Source organism: Nuphar pumila, chromosome 3 (genome assembly GCF_984573655.1).
Source record: "Nuphar pumila chromosome 3, dmNupPumi1.hap1.1, whole genome shotgun sequence".
NCBI lineage: Eukaryota > Viridiplantae > Streptophyta > Magnoliopsida > Nymphaeales > Nymphaeaceae > Nuphar > Nuphar pumila.
Genome location: NC_143251.1, coordinates 21,189,295 through 21,205,333, shown reverse-complemented (window position 1 = coordinate 21,205,333; position 16,039 = coordinate 21,189,295).

Genomic DNA, 16,039 nt, shown 5'->3' with positions numbered 1-16,039 from the left:
ACATCGTTCAACTTGATTCATTGTGGAGCTTGATTTAGAGTTTTTGCCCTTATAGGGGGAGGGTTTGAGGGCTCCTTCCAGCGTGGGTAGCATCGTTCAACTTGATTCGTTGTGGAGCTTGATTTAGAGTTTTTGCCCTTACAGGAGAGGGGTCCGGGGGCTCCTCCCGGCACGGGTCCCGGGTGTCGTGGTCAAAAAATGCACAGGGTATCGTGGTGAGAAAGACATATTTTTGTTCCAGGCAAGGTTGGAAGAAATCAATGGAAAATCCAACAAGGAGCATGCCAGAATCAAGATGTGGATGTCAAGCAAGAATGGTGTTGTGCAACTCAAATAATACAAAATAATAGGGGTCTGGTTTTTAGTTAAAATGAGGAATGAAATGACAATAGAAATCGCTGAAAATTTACAGAAATAAACTAGACTCAATAACGAAGACACCACTTTTTACGGTTTTGGAATATGACCTTCGGTTAGGGAGATATGACCCTGACAAGTTGGTCCTAATTCGGGTAGCGATTTACAGCGATTTGTTTACTGAATAACACTACAAATCGCTATAGCGATTTGTGAAAGACACTACAAATCGCTATAGCGATTTGCGGAAGAATCTACAAATCGCTATAGCGATTTGCGGAAGACACTACAAATCGCTATAGCGATTTACAGAAGACACTACAAATCGCTATAGCGATTTGCGATTTGTAGTGTCTTCCGCAAATCACTATAGCATTTCGTTGGAGACCCAAAAATACTACAAATTATTGTAGGAAAGCCCGATAATACTACAAACCGTTGTTGGAAGGCCCAAAAAAAATTTGGTCCGGAGGGCGCTGCCCTCCGAGCCCCCCGCCAGGGGGGGAGCCCCCGAACCCCCCTCCTGTAAGGGCAAAAACTCTAAATCAGGCACATAAGTAGAGAGAGAAGGGAGAGAGAGTGAGAGGGTTGGTGTTCATGGCCTTCTCCAAGAGGAACTTTTTACCTCCCTTGATTTATTCTCTAGAGAGAGAGAGAGGGTTTTACATTGTTTTACGAAGAAGGAAGAAGAAGAAGATGGCGATGGAGCAATGTAGGATCGTCTATTGGATGTGCACAGAAGTAGAGAGAGAAGGGAGAGAGAGTGAGAGGGTTGATGTTCATGGCCTTCTCCAGGAAGAACTTTTTGTCTCCCTTGACTTCTTCTCTAGAGAGAGAGGGTTTTACAGTGTTTTACGGAGAAAGAAGAAGACTTTGAAGAGTCAACATCATCCTCGACTTTCTGGATGGAGGACATGTTTGTCCTTTTTTGAACAGAGAAAGAAGAAGAAGACTTTGAAGAGTCAACATCATCCTCGACTTTCTGGATGGAAGACATGTTTGTCCTTTTTTTGAATTGTTTGTTTTTTCTTTTTTGAATAAAGGACATTTTTGTCATTTTCTCAAACCATCACTTTATGAGAAGAATAGCAAGAAAGGGTACTTAAGTCTTTGCAACAACACCAGAGTCTAATGCAAAGTTATGTCAACATACACGGGAATACGAGCCCCATGTGCTTGTATACGTGGTGCTCATTCAAAGCCCCGAACACAGACGTGGGATTCAGTGAATCATCGGGGGCGAACATACACCACCCTCTCCTCCCACTGTCCCTTTAAATTAAGTTGTACCATGGAAGGAGCAGGGATGGGGGCGTAGGTCGTTTGACTGGTAGCTTAAGTTCAAATCTCACATGCATCACTCCCCTGGGTAAGCCCAAGCTTATCGAAGGATAAGCCCACGAAATTTTGTTCTGACAGGACAGTGTAGCAAAGTTTTGTGCCTGAATAAAAAAATTAATTCAAGAAAGAACATGGTTGAGTAACTCTCGATCAATGCCTTGAATGTTCAATCAATTCAAAATAAGTAAGACGTTTATTGAGCCTGGGTTGATGGTCGATTCTTTTATAATAATTTTACGCGAGGAGAATGACTATTGTTTTTCAATTGGGAGGTGTGCAGGGGCAAAGAAGCAGCTAGGAGATCTGAAATGATAAGCCACCCAATGGGCATCCTCTTCCGAGGAATGCTTAATGTGCACAGTTGTCGGAGGGGGGGTATATATATATATATATATAAATTTTTTTGAAAGAGTTTCTAGACCATGAGAACTGAAAATATTAGAACTAATGTGTGAACTTAAAATTTTTATTTTATTTTATTGAATCTAACTATAGTGATGTCATCTACATGCCTGATTTTATAAGAACACGCTCTTGAATCATCATATAAGACTTTAAAAAATCAATGACTCACAATCTTCATAAATATTCAAGCATTCAAAAATCATATTTTTTCATCAAAAATACACAATCCAATGGTTGATTCATAGCAAATTCATCATCCCAAGCACACCCACATGGTTGTATTTACAAAAAAAGTATTGAAAATGCCTATTTTTCAATTTCTCATCTTTTGGTTCTCATATTCTAGTGAATCTCTCTCTCTCTCTCTTATATATATATAGAGAGAGAGAGTATATATATATATATATATATATATATATAGAGAGAGAGAGAGAGAGAGAGAGAGAGATTGATTGATAGTTGCTCACATGTTAGGTGTTAAATAGGTTTTTCTGCTCTTTTGGTATTTTTCTGCAGTTACCACCTCATAAATGTGTTGGGCATAGTCGATTTACAATGAATGCACACTTAAAACATGTGTTTTCGATAAAAAATTGATATTTGGAGCCTCAAAATTTTATAAAGATTTTGGACAGATGGTTTTTTGAATCTTATTAAAACCCATCCATTTGTCAAATTTGAATGCTTCAAGAGCTAATCGGTATAAAATCAAGTACATAGATTACATATGTATGGTCAGAATTTATAAATAAAATAAAATCATAACATATGAGTCTTTGATTCTTTCTGCATTCTAGGAATTAAAATAACCTCTTAAGCATTTAAATAAAATAAGGCATATTATTCAATCATTGGTTTAATTACCCCTGGTTAAGGTGTCAAGAACGGTTAAACCTCGTACCAACAGGCGAGTCCCAATTTCTCAATTTTTTCTCATATTTTTCGAAATGAAAATGATTTTTTTAAAAACTTTTTCAAAAGGTCAGTTGACTTGCAAAAGTAAAATTTTGCATGATAACAATTCTTCATTCCTTCGAAGTTATGTTGCGACAACAAGAGTGTTATCTACATTGCCAGCAATCACACATTCTATAAACAAACAAAGCACGTAGAGATGGACTGCCATTATTTTCGTGATGAGTTTTTACGGGACACCATTCAACTTCCATATGTTCCCACCGAGTACCGGCTAGCGGAGGGGGTATTAAATTATGTACTTTATATATGTATATATATATATAGAGAGAGATTGATAATTGCTCACATGTTGGTGTTAAATAGGTTTTTCTGCTCTTTCGGTATTTTTTTTGCAGTTTCGACCCCATAAATGTGTTGGGCATAGTCAATTTACAAGGAATGCACACCTGGAACATGTGTTTTTGATGAAAAAATGATATTTGGAGCCTCAAAATTTTATAAAGATTTTGGACCGTTGATTTTTTGAACCCTATAAAAACCCATCCATTTGTCAGAATTGAATGCTTCAAGAGCTAATCCCTATAAAATCAAGAAAATATATCACATATGTATGATGAGAATTTATTTATAAATAAAAAAACAAAAAAAAATCATTTAGCATGCTCATTTAGAACTGTGTGAGCAGCTTCCAATCACTATATATATGTATATATATAGTAGAGCGTAGGTGCTTAAACATTATGTGCTTGTGTTACAAGATTGATGGGTTTTTTTTGCTCTTTTATTTTTTTTTGTAGTTCTGACCCCATAAATGTGTTGAGCATGGTTGATTTACGAGAAATCCATGTCTGGATCATGTGTTTTCAATGAAAAAAAATGATATTTGGAGCCTCAAAAATTTACAAAGTTTTTTAACCATTGATTTTTTTAATCATATAAAAATCTACCCATGTGTCGGAATAGAACACTTCAAGAGCTGATTCCTATTACATAGATCACATATGTACAGCAAGAATTTAAAAATAAAATGAAAAAACCTGAAAACCCTATAAAGCACGTATAGTAAGCACCTAATGTTCGAGCACCTATGCTCTACTTTATATATAACTGAACATATTAACATATTAGGCTCTTTTTTTGTAAGGTCTCATTAGGCTTCATAGTTTGAAGTGTTTTATGATAGGTCTGAGCTGTTAGATGTGTTTTATTAGGTTTGATTTAGTAAGAATCGACTCTTGGATTATGTTTTTCGATGAAAAAATGCAATTTTATGAGCCTAAAAATTCTGATGTCTTGCCATTGATTTTTGGATTACCTAAAAAACCTATATACAGATCATAATCTGGCGATCCAAAAGCCGGTTCCCACTAAACAAAACCTACAAATCACATCTATGATGTTAGATGTGAGAAAAAATATTAAAAATTATGGTTTTTGAAACAGCCTAAGGAATGCATTACTTATATATATATATATATATATATATATATAAGGTTTTTTTTTTTTTAAATTATGACTCCACAGATGTGATCTATGAATTTGATTTTATAGGGATCAACTCTTGAAGTGTTCGATTCGGAAACACGGGTAGATTTTTATAAGGTTTGAAAAATCAACTGTCTAAAATCTTTGTAAAATTTTGTGGCTCCAAATATCATTTTTTTCATGGAAAACACATGATCCAGGTGTGATTTCTCATACATTGACCATCCCCAACACATTTATAGGGTTAGAACTGCCAAAAAAATATCAGAAGAGCAAAAAAATCCATCAAGCGTTAATGTTCATGCACCTACTACTCTCTCTCTCTCTCTCTCTATATATATATATATATATATATATATATATATATATATATATATATATATATATATATATATATATATATATATATATAAGAACTGAAGATATTAGGCCTTAATTTTAATTCTGTCCTCTGGTTTTGAAGTGTTTTATGATAGATCTGAATCGCGAGATGTATTTAGCATGCTCAATTTAGTGGAAATTGACTCCTGGATTATGTTTTTTAGACGAAAAAAATGTTTTTATGAGCCTTGTAAACTGGTATCTTCATAGCCATTGATTTCACGTCATTGGAAACACCTATTTAAAGCTCAGATTCTCGTTATCCAAAAACGGGTTTCCATTAAACAAAACCTATAGAGTGTTAGATATGAGAAAAATACCAAAAATATACAATTTTGAGATTGCAGAATGGGGGCAAAACGAAAAGTGGGCAGCACCAACGCATTACACTCTTTCTTTGTCTGACAGGTGGGTTTTTATAAGGTTCAAAAACTCAACAGTCCAAAATCTTTGTAAATTTTTGAAGCTCAAAATATCAGTTTTTTCATCAAAAACACATGATCCAGGTGTGGATTCCAAGTAAATACCTTGTCCAACACATTTATGGGGTTGGAACTGTAAAAAAAAATACTGAAAGAGTAGAAAAACGCATCAAGCACGTATAGCAAGCACCTAATGTTTAAGCACCTACACTCTATTCTATATATATATATAGAATAGAGAGTATGTGCTTCAACATTGTGCTTGATGAGTTTTTCAGGTTTTTTCATTTTATTTTTAAATTATGACCATACAAATGTGATCTATGTATTTGATTTTATAGGGATCAACTCTTGAAGTGTTCAATTCTGATACAGGTTGAGTTTTTATAAGGTTTGAAAAAATCATTGGTCCAAAATCTTTGTAAATTTTTTAAGGCTCCAAATATTTTTTTTTCATTGAAAATACATGATCCAGGTGTGGATTCCTCGTAATCCGACCTTGCCTAACACATTTATGGGGTTGAAACTAGGAAAAAATTTCAAACAAGCAAAAAAACCCGTCAAACACATATCGCAAGCACCTAATGTTCGTTATATATAAAGTAGAGTGTAGGTGCTTGACCATTAGGTGTTTGTGATACGTGATTGATGGGTTTTTTGGTTTTATTTTTAAATGTTAACCATACAAATGAGTCAGTTTTTATATGGTTATAAAAATCAAAGGTCCAAAATCTTTGTAAATGTTTAAGGCTCCAAATATCTTTTGTTTTATATCAAACACATGATCCAGGTGTGGATTCCTTATAATTCGACCATGCCCAACACATTTATGGGGTCAGAAACGCAAAAAAAAAAATCAAAGGAACAGAAAAGCTCAACAAACACATATGGCAAGCACCTAATGTTGGTTATATACATAGAGTAGAGCATAGGTGCTTGCAATAAGTGTTTGATGGCATTTTTAGTTTTTTGGCTTTTATTATTAAATTCTGACTGTTATGTACTTGATTTTATAAGGATTAGTTTTTAAAGTGTTGGATTCCAACACATGTGTGGGTTTTTATGAGGTTCGAAAAATCAACGGTCTAAAATCTTTGTAAAATTTTTAGGCTCTAAATATCATTTTTTTCATGGAAAACACATGATCCAAGTATGGATTCCTCCTAAATTGACCATGACCAAAACATTTATGAGCCTGCAAAAAAAACACCTAAAGTGCAGAAAAATACATCAAGCACGTATCACAAGTACCTAACATTCAAGCACCTACGTTCTTTTCTCTCTCTCTCTCTATATATATATATAGAGATAGATAGATAGATAGATATAGAGAGAGAAGGGCAGAACATTCGGGTCAGGGACCCATTTTCAGGTCAAGGTAGGCACTTGCCCACCCTGTCCCCCTGGGTAGGCTCTGCCTAACCCCAGTATTGGCTATCTAAAAGAAATCTTCTTTGGTTGAAAAATTGTCAAAGAATTTAGTGGATTCCAATTCCACCAAATTCCGTCAATCGAAGCACAAACTTTAATTTGAGATCTATGTGTTGCACAAAATAAAACTCGCCATATAATAATGGGTTAATCTGGCTTTAAATGTTAGTGGTGTTTTATTAATGGAAGAACCCAAAATACCCTCAAACTGGTGGTATTTTTGAAAATATATAATTGCTTTTCTTAGAACTAAAAGTGAAATAAAAATTTCAGAAAATATTAGTAATTTTATCTTAAAAGTAAGCACAAGTTTTTAACTTTAAAAGTATGTTATATATTTTTAAAAAAGCCATTTCTTTGAAAAGTATTGTAGTCATGACTCATTTCAATTAGTTGAATATTGCTAACATATATGCAAAAAAAAAATGCTACAATTTTCAAAAAGAAACTATTAATTTTATCTTACACATAAGGGTATTATTTAAACTTTTAAAATCATTAATATATTTTTTAAAAATATTTTAATAATTTCAATCAGCCATTTCTAATATAAACATAACAGAACGAATACAAATTTTAAAAAATAATTATAGTTTTATCATAAAGATAAGAATAACCTTCTAACTTTGAAGATCAATAGTATATTTTAAAGAAGTCACTGTTATGAAAAGTATTTTAAACAATTCAATCAATTGAACCTTACCATGATGGTCGCTTTTTCCCTTTGCCTAGCAAAAAAAAAAATATTATGGTTCATGATGTGACGGAGTAGCTGAAAAAATCTTAAGGCTCTCTTTATTTATTCAAGCATCCCTTGTCCACATGTGAACAAATCTTAAGGCTCTCTTTATTTAAATAAATCTTAAGGCTCTCTTTATTTATTCAAGAAAACACCATCCTCACCGACTGCACATTGGCTGGCCTCCTGTTGGTAAAACCCTTGAGGTCCTTCTTACCTAGGGGTCGGCATCGGGCCAGCCCGACTCGCTAATGAACCTGGCTGACCAGGCTGTTGACCCTTGAGGTCTCTCTTACCCTCCCGAGAGTACACCCCGCTTCGACCTTGCAGCAAGGGTTTTGAACTTGTGATGTCCCATCAATCTTGGTGTGATACTCGGCTTTTGTTGACGATAGAGACACTTTAAGTTGTTTCTTGCATTTTCAAAATAGCAATGAATCACCCATAAACACACAAAAACCTCTACTTTAGCATCTATATTAGGATCTCCTCCTTAGTCAAAGTCATGTAATGAAATATGAGAAAAAACAAATACAAAGTGCACAAGAACTATTACAAGTCCAATAAAGAGCAATACAAAAGTACTAAGGCACTGCACAAGCACAAAGTGCATATACAAGACACAAGAACATAAAAAATATAATTTTTATTAAGTAGAAATAGGAAAAGCATTAATAAACAAAAGGGGTTTTTAACCCCTTTATATAGACACTTAGAGGGCTCCAAGAGCCCCCAACGGAGAGAAATAAAGCCGTTAGGGAGATCCCAACAATTCCTTGGACATTTTACAAAATTGCCTATAACAAAAATATAAAAAACAAAATGCAAAAATTTTTTTTATCAAAGATTGTTGTGCCCCTAATGGGCACAACCTATTACAATAATATGAAAAGACAAATTTACCCCTAATGGGCATTACCCATTACAACATTATAAAATATATGCATACATGTATAATAATAAACATATATATATATATATATATATATATATATATATATATATATATATATATATGTGTGTGTGTGTGTGTGTGTGTGTGTGTGTGTGTGAATATATATTTACATGTACAACTTAACAAGTCAGTCTATGCAATTAGTTCAAGTGGAGAAAAGAAAGACAATAAAATTTCTTTAGAGACAAAAATTTTTAAATATCTAATAATGAGCATAACAACACTCATATACGCATATGTGTGAGTGTTGAGACTAGCTTGTTGTATGTGATGCATGAGAAATGTTAGGTCGGGTAATAGTCAAATAAGTAAGAGCCTCAATCATCTACCTATAAAAAGTTTGGTCTTGCAAGGGTGTTTCATTACCAATCTTTGTTTTTGCATTAATAACTTCAGGAGTATCCACCCACTTTTCATCTATAATGACGGACTTGTCAATAATCACAGTGGCAAACTTGGATTGAGTTAGAAAATAACCACATGCAGAATATGCTACCTCACTTCCTAAGAAATATCTAAGGAAACCTACATCTGTCATTTTAAAAATTTGCTTTAAAATGTTTTTTATATAACTTACTTTTTGTTTATCTCCTCCAGTAATGATCATATCATCAGCATAGAGAAGAAGGATAACAACATCAGAATTAGATTTCTTAACAAACATAGCAATGTCAGTATAACAAGATTTAAAACCAAGTTTAACTATAACAAAGTTAAATCTATCATACCAAACCTTAAGAGCTTGTTTCAAACCATACAGAGCCTTTTTTAAGTGAAGAACCTTTCATGATCAAATTTCATATCTTGGTGGAGGATCCATGTAATCATCTTCCTTTGATTCTCTATTTAAGAAGGCATTTTTGACATACATCTGATAAACATGTCAGTTCATAATAACAGTTATAGTTACGAGGATTCTAACTGAAGTCATTCTAACTACTTGTGCAAAAGTTTCATCATAATCAATGTCATATTCATGTGAATGACTTTTGGCTACTAACCTAACCTTATATCGCTCTAAGGAGCCATCACATTTGGTTTTTACCAGTGTTTTACGTATTGTATTGTATTATATCATATGATATGGTATGATATATATCGTTACTTTTTTAAAATACAATACAGTACACACTTGTATTGCAATACGAGTGTGTATTGTGCTCGTATCAAAAGTATTGTATGATACACCCATATATCGTGTTGCACAATATAGGATGTATCGTACGATACAAGTGTGACGCACTTAAAAAAGACTTGAAACTTACTTTTTAAGTTTTGAGTTTTAAGGGGTCTCTTAAGGGCCGACTTCTGTATTTGTCTAGAGGTTGCTAAAAGGAAACCCATGCACCCTATGAGCCCTGAGATCGATTTGGGGGCCAACTCGTGCGCAAATGAGAGGGCTTTTATGATTTTCTCAAGTAAAAGTGTATTTCCACCATTTTTTCACTCAAGTAGGTTAAGGTTAAAAAATTTTATTTTTTGCTTCTTATTGAGTTTTTTTTTAAGATGGCATCAAAGGATCTGGCATGACAATGGGGCACTCAAGTAATTAGTGAAAACCGATTAAAAATCAAGTACAACTATTGTCAAAATTCTTTTTTTGGTGGTATCTCTCGGTTGAAGCATCATTTAGCTGGGACACATCATCATGTACATGAATGAACATCAAGAAAATTGTCGGATGTCGTGAAATGGCAATGCCAACAATTAATTGATGATCTAAGAGGGAAAAAACACAAAAGAGAGATGAATGAGGTAGAAATAGGACACGTAGAGCCTTGGAAGGATGTGTGTTACAAAGATGAGCTCCCTACTTCTAATCTTACAACCCCTAGCATAAGATGAGAAGCAAGAAGTTCTGCAACGAAGGAAAAATATGTAGTTGGTGCCAGTAGTAGTGTCGTTGTGGGCACCAAAAGAATAGGAGAAAAAAGAGAGAATTTTTCGAGAGGAGGTAGAGCTAAAGGCTCTATTAGGAGCTTTTCCCTCCTAGGACTGCCCCTGGGGTGCAAACTGACATTTGTACTACTATGACTCCTCAACATTTAGTCGAGATGGCAAATGTCACAGTTGGGAGATGGTTCTATAATGATTCTATTCCTTTCGATGTGGCAAATTCCTTTCATTTTCAGGCCATAGCAGATGTCATAACCAATATTGAGTCTGGATACAAAATGCCTTCATATCATGCTTTAAGAGGAAAAGTTTTAGATATTAATGTGAAAAAAGTGAAGGCCCATTGTGATGAGACGAGGCAATCATGGAGAGAAACTGGGTGTAGCATCATGGCAGATGAGTGGATAGACAAAAAGTCAAAAACCTTGATCAATTTTCTTGTCAATTGCTTCCAAAAGAACTATGTTTTTGAAGTCAATTGATCTATCTGATATGCCCAAGACAACAAATGTATTGCTCAGAGTTTGTTGTAGAAGAGGTTTAACTTCAAAATATTATGCAATTTATTACTGATAACACAACAAATTATAGGGCAACAGGTAAAGAATTGTCAAAAAACTTTGGATCATTCTTTTGAACCCCGTGTGTTGCCCATTGCATAGACCCCATGCTTAAATATATTAGCACCATGGATGAGATAAAACAGACAGTTGAATGCTGCCAAGAAATTACTAAATTTATTTATAATCATGAAAGGGTTTTGAGCCTAATGAGAAAATACATTAGTGGTGCTGAGTTGATTCATAGTGCATTATTAGATTTGCTACTAATTTTTTGACAATGCAAAGTATAGTAAAGAATAGAGTTGCACTAAAAAAAATGTTTTCTCATGCACAAAAAAGAAAGCCCAAAGAAATTGTAGATATTGTATTCAGAAGTGTATTTTATGATTTATGTGTGAAGTTGTTAAGAATAACTATACCTTTGGTGAAGGTGCTTTGATTGGTTAACAATGAAGATAGACCAACTATAGGTGGTCTATACGAGGCCATGGATAAAGCAAAAGAGGTCATTAGAGATAATTTAAAGGGAAAGAAAAAATTGTACATACCTATATAAAACATCATTGATCATAGGTGGACCGGGTAACTTCATCAACTTCTCCATGTTGCAGCATATTATTTAAATCATGCATTTAGATACTCCTCTACGTTTAAAATAGACAAAAAAGTCAATAAAGGACTTTTGGATTACATCAAAAGGTCGAACCCCGAGTATAGCATTCAAGATCAAATTCATAAGGAAATGAAAACTTATGATAATGCATTGTATGATATAGGGAGACCTGCAGTAGTGCGAAATCGTGTCACAATGTGTCCATGTAATTTATTTTGTCTATTTCAATTTTAATTTCATATTTTTATTTAGTTATAATGTTTTTTATGATTGTATATATGTTATTGTCTTACTGATTTTTTATTTTCTTGTTTTTTTAGACATGGTGACCTATTTAAATGGATTCCTCAGATGATAATAAAACCAACAATAACATGTTAGTATTATGTAACAGGCTAAGGTGTATGAAAGTACTTCCCTTAGAGAAGATTCGCCTCCACATACGGTGCAAACATGGTTCGACGTCCTTCCTCCAAGATACAATAGCCTCGACGATTCGGATCGGTGCACTCTAACGATAGATCATCCTTCGGAGACAACCTCTCGAAATTGCTGTTGCAGAAAACCCCTTTCTGTAAAACGGAGGAGAGCCAAAGAGAGAGATAACAGCAGGGGAAAGAGAAAATGAAGAGTCAAAGAGTCAGGCGACTTCCTCTATGTGTCTGTAACCCAAGCCCTAACCATGTTTTATAACCCATGAACGGTTACAAAACGTGGAAGAGACCTGTTACTGAATACGAGGGGTCGTGACCCGATAACTGATCTATCAGTTATCCATTTCTCTTAACCATTATTTAATCCAAATAAAAAATAGTAATTCGAGACAAAAAGATCATAGGACTTAGAATGGATATGGCCCTAAAGGGCCAATTACCCAAACCTGGCTCAGCTCAGCACGACCCAATGGGCGCGCGCGCACACATGTGGTAGCCATCCCTCTCCCTTGTTCTTTGGAACAAGTGTAAGAATCTCCTTGTAGGTTATAAAGCCCACAACTTTCTTGAAATCCTTCAATATGGGACTATTCCACATCATCAAAGTCCTAACACACTCCATAAAGGAGTGGTTCCCAAAGTTTTCTTTATTTGAATTCTCTCTTCTCCTTTTCTTACATCCAACATTCTGTCACAAATTAAAAGAATAAAACAGAAAGAAACCATGATGCAAGATGGAGTAATCTGCAGTAGAACATATCATGCTTTCAGTAATGGTATCTTCCAGTTTGAACTACTACCTTAGTTAACTAACTTTACCCTCACAGAAATGAAGTGAATTAAAATCTTGAACTTGAACCTTTGGTGTAGGAGTGTCCATTAGCAACAACACGATAAAGGTTCTGGTTGTAATCTTTAAGAGCGACACGTTAATGGTCATGCGCCTGAATCCTGTTTTATGAGTGACTTCAGGAATAACCCAATTCCTTAAACTGCGGCCACACATTCACACTCACATAGGTGAGCTTCTTTAGAGATGCACTGCTAACATCTCGCCTAGAAGGCTTTGAACCCATTCAGAGTTTTAACTCTTCCTTAACATGCAGCTACAACATCTTTCTAAAGTAATCAAAGGAAAATACACAGATACATAGTATCACATTAAGAATGTGTTATCCAGTTTACCCTACAACTTGTTATTACCACATTGAACCTACTTTGTGGGATCTTCACTCAGATAGGTTGGGTTGCTACTGTAGATGAACTACTGATGGGTTTCAATCCCATCTTCTCTTTGGATTTCAGGAGTAATGACTTATCTAGTCCTTTCGTTAATGAATCAATTGTGTTCTCTTTGGATCCAACATAGTTCACAACAACCACTAACTGAGACACCAGTTTCCTTACAAATTTTATTCTAACTTGGATGTGTCTCCTCTGCTTTTGATTATATTTTGTGCTTTTGATTTTTGTAATTGTGGTCATATTGTCATAATGCACAAATATTGAAGGAATTGGTTTGCTCATTAAAGGAAGTTCCTCTAGAAGTCCTTTTAACCACTCAGCTTCCATTTCTGTGATATCTAAAGCACAAAGCTCAACCTCAAAAGTATATCGTGACAAGATGGTCTGCTTTACTGTTCTTCAGACGACTGCGCCGCCACTCAAGGTAAATACATACCCTGTTATGTCATAACTCTCAGAGTTCATGGATATCCAACTCGCATCACTATATCCCTCAAGAACGGCAATGAATCTCTTGTAATGCAAACTCAAGGAAATTGTTCCTTTCAGGTATCTAAGTACTCTATCCAATGACTTCCAATGAGTGCAATTTGCAAGATACATCAAACTTTCAATAATCTGAGAATATCTTAATTGAGATACAGGGACACCAGTCGTATTCTTATAGAGAGGAGTATTGTAAAAGAGAAAAAAAAGTGTATTGTACATACAGTGAAGCATGGCATGCATTATCTAAGAAAGAAAATATAAATGAAAGAATTGTAAGTTATTGATGCCTATTATGAATATTTCACTTATACAGATAAGTCATCATGAATTGAATAATCACTCATAAATAAGATTATTGCATATGATATTTGATTGCACTGTAATTGTCTATCATTGCATGATGTCTATTTCTATGCAATTATGTGTTATTATTATATTTCAAGGCTTGTGGATATTGACCATCTACAAATTACAAGTATTAAATAGTTACAAGAGCGTAGCGGGAAGCTGTGGCGGCGTCAAGAGCCAGCCATCTTCCATTTCCAAAGATGGGAGTTTTTGAGTACTTGTTTATACTAATTTTGTAAAAACCTTATGGTTTATTTTGGAATGAAAATACTCTGATTCTGATCTGAATTATTTATAAGTGTTATTATGTCTTACTGTTATCGATCGATTATGTAACCCACCCGATGTTTTCAAACGGAATGAAAAAGGTTGTTTTTCCGCTACTATATAAAAAAAGGTTTTACACGTTTTTCCAAGTTTTAAATCTTAGGGTTTTACACCATAAGAAAATTTAAGATCCTTATTTAATATATGATAGGCCATGTTTATAGAGAATAAGTGGTCAATCTAAAAGAATATGATATTTGTTTTTGGAAGAATCGTGACTTTTTCAAAAACTTATATGTTTTAGGAAAACCATGAGTAGCTGTGGAAGAATTACGTTTATCCATAGTGTCCTTGCAATTCAAGAGACAAAATTACCAAGTGCGTTCATGAAAGATATAACATGGGTTGTGACTCTCTTCTCTTTACAACATTCACCACCCTAAATTTCCTAGTTTTGTAATGAAAGAAGAAAAATACAAGTAGATGCCTTTTACGGGCTTACAAGTACACAAGAACACAATGTCCACTTATTGGTCAATACAAAAGCACACACATAAGCCACTTATGGGCTGAATATTATTGAGAGAGAGGGTGCTTGAGAAAGCATAACTCTTCCAAGGGGAAGCACCCCTCTATATATACATACACAGCCCTATAGAGTCGTTGGGAGCTCCCAACGACTATACATGGCATTTGATAAAAATGCCCGATACAAAAATGTAAATTACAAAACCAGAAAACGAAAAATACAAAGTAACCAATGTGCCCCTAATGGGCACAGCCTATTGCATATCAATGAAAATATCAAAATACCCTTAATGGGTATTTACCTATTACATCAATATAAAGTGCATTTGCCAAGTAAGAAATGAAATCATGAAAAAGCGCTTTTGTAAAGACATCAGCCAGATGCTACATAAGACAGAATAATAGTTTTCTTAAGGTATTTTTCACAAACATAGTGGCAATCCATCTCAATATGCTTGGTACTTTGATGAAATGTGTAGTTGTCGGCTATGTAGATGGCGTTTTTGTTGTCACGGCATAACCTTTAGGGTAATTGCATATGCACTATGTCCTCCAACAATCTTCTCAACTACAAGATTTCCGATGTTGCGACCATCTTTGTTTCCTCCTGTTTTCTTTCTTTGAATTTGTGGAAGAATGTTGGATGTGAGAAAAGATGAATAAATAATTCAAAGAAGAAAGCAATTTGAGAATCACTCATTTTGTGAAGTACTTTTTGGACTTTGATGATGTGGAATAGTCTCATATTGAAGAATCACAAACTGGTGGTGGGGTTTATATCCTACTTGGTGATTCAATCACTTGTTCCAAATAATAAGGGGATGGTATGGTAACCACACACACACGCGTGCGCCCACCGTGCTGTGCCGAGCCAAGTCCGGGTTTGGGTTTGGGTTTGGGTTCGGGTAATTGGTCATTTAAGGCCATATCCATTAATCTAACTCCAATGTCATTTTTGTCCCACATTAATTTTTTTATTTGGATAAAATAAAAAAGAAAAGAGAAAATGGTTAACAAATTGTTCCGTTGACGGATCACGTTACTTTGTAACAGGTAACGGATCTCTTCCATGTTTTAGTATCCGTTCAGGGATTATAAAACATGGTTAGAGGGTTGCAGTTGCATAGACGTTAGTGACTCTTGAGATTTTGTTTTTCTCTCTCCCTACTCTCTCTTGCTTCTCAGTGGGTGTTTCCCGAAAATGAGAGTTCTGCATCAGTCA